Source organism: Sinocyclocheilus anshuiensis, unplaced genomic scaffold (genome assembly GCF_001515605.1).
Source record: "Sinocyclocheilus anshuiensis isolate Anshui unplaced genomic scaffold, SAMN03320099.WGS_v1.1 scaffold1657, whole genome shotgun sequence".
In the NCBI taxonomy this organism is placed as follows: domain Eukaryota; kingdom Metazoa; phylum Chordata; class Actinopteri; order Cypriniformes; family Cyprinidae; genus Sinocyclocheilus; species Sinocyclocheilus anshuiensis.
The window spans coordinates 40,992-43,329 of record NW_015539917.1 but is presented as its reverse complement, the minus strand read 5'-3'; positions in this window follow the sequence as shown (position 1 = coordinate 43,329).

The following is a 2,338-nucleotide window of genomic DNA, read 5'->3' as shown; positions in this document are numbered from 1 at the left end:
TGCATTTACATTACACTGAGATCCGATCACAATGCGTCCTCGACTACCTCTGGACCAGGACACGCTGATCGGATAACATTCCGATCAGAAGCGTGTTTACACTTGTCTTTTCAATGTGTATGTGGACAACATCCAGATAAAGGTCGCATGTTAATGCCATATGTTAACGCAGCCTAATACAGACCCTCTTATCTCCCAATAGTTAGACAATATCTGGCCTCGCTACTTGTTACTAGCTACTCCACAACACTGGAAACAAGTTAACAAGCAGTCTTTTCAACCACACAGTATCATTATTTCTGTGTTACAACCATTAAAATAATCAGAGAAGGACAGGGATAAAAGTTTATAGTTTGTATATAAACACTGATTTTGTCTGTAGTTATCAAAATAGAATAAATTACTTTTTACGTTTTGATTAGTTGTCTATTTTATTTATTTATTTATTGCAGAACTGTGGGAGCATCATGATCTCTGTTTTAAACAAAAAAAAAGAAAATTGTGATTTTCAATTTATTTGCAGCTAGTTGGTCATTTACCCACATGTGATGGCGTGGGGGTGTAACAATGAGGGTCGTTCGCAGGAAGAGAACCTGGGGACTGAGGCAGAGCCGGCGGAACAGGGAGCCAGGGCGGAGCATGGGGAGCTGAAGACCACCAGAGCAGAGCAGGGGGAGCTGAAATCCACCAGGGCGGAGCATGGGGAGCTGAAGACCACCAGAGCAGAGCTGAGATCTGCCAGGGCGAAGCAGGTGGAACTGAAGACCACCAGAGCAGAGCAGGGGGAGCTGAAAAGGCAAGAGAATAATCCCCCACAGACTAGGGGTCAGAACAACACTAGGAAACAGGATACTAGGAAGCGCTTGGTATGGCAGCTAGGCTAATCAATACTCAGCACCTGTATGTGAGTGAGTGCAACCTTTATAGTGGAAACAGGTGAGGGTGTAATCAGAGGGGATCTTGGGAAATGGAGACCAGGATGAAAGTATGAGTGGCGTGTGTGGCAACTTCTGGTGGTGAGCAGGGAACGGATCGTGACAGAGCCCTCCCCCAAGAGCAGCTTCCAGACGCTCCAAACAGTATAATCCAGGAAGAAAGTGGAGCGGAGGTGGAACAGGGGGAGGGATGGAGGGCTTCGAAGATCCCCACAGTGGAGCAGAAGACCACCAGAGCAGAGAAGACCACCACGGCGGAGCAGACGGATGAGGAAACCAGGGCTGAGACTGAGACCTCGGAGGAACTGAAACATAGGAAACAGACAGTTTACTTATGGCCCCAAAGACCGTGGCAGAAGGCACCGTGAGTTCAATGAAAATCTCCTCGGCTATGATAGACAGGACTAAATGTTCATTAACAACCTCCAAAGCCGTGATGGGACAGGCAGAGAGTTCAAATACGGCATCCATAGCCGTGACAGGACAGGCAGAGGGTTCACAGATGGCCTCCATGGCCGGGTCAGAACAAGACGATGATTCACGGGCTGGGAGTGTATCGCTGGATGCCACCACTGCGCAAGGAGCTGAAGCAAACATCCCAGTTTCGTGAGGTTCTGCAGCATAAGCCGCCACCTCTGGAAACTCGGCGGTGGTGTTCGCGACTCAGACACACATAAAGCGATTCCCATTATGGGAAGCGCTGCAGACGGGGGAATCAGTTCAAAAACCGGAGGGCTAAGTTGAGTTGGTTTGGGGATACCAGCTGAGCGTGCAGACATCAGCGGTGCATCCCTCAAACTGGATACCAGACTGGGATACCGAAGGACTGACCTCAAAGTTCTGGGTGCAACAGACAGGACATGATGTGACTCTGGACGATCAGCTGTGACGTGTCGAGACTCTGGACGATCAGCTGTGACGAGACGAGACTCAGGGAGATCAGTAGAGACTTGACTTGACTCAGGAAGATCAGCTGTAATGTCTGGTTTGGCAGGCTTGATGGGACGAGACTCCGGAACGGCGGCCATCTTGTGAACAGCCTCGGGGTTGGCAGCCATTTTGTGGAAAGTCTCTGGGGCTTCAAAGTCCTCTTCCTCTCCCACAGTGAACGGTGAACTACATAAAATCAGCATATTCCATGAAATCTCTTAAACTGCATTTAAACTCCCCTCCAGGAAACCATGATTTCACAGGTTCATTCAGTCCAAAACGAAAAATGTCTTTTAAAGCGACTTAATCAAACGGAACGTGGCTAGACAACTCACAAAACTGCTGAACGTAGTCGTCGATTGATGAGTCTCCTTGCCGGATACGTAGAAGCTGGTCGACTGGGTCCATTGTTGAGCTGGAGAGCCGCTGGATCCTTGTGGGCTGAGTATTCTGTAACAATGAGGGTCGTGTAG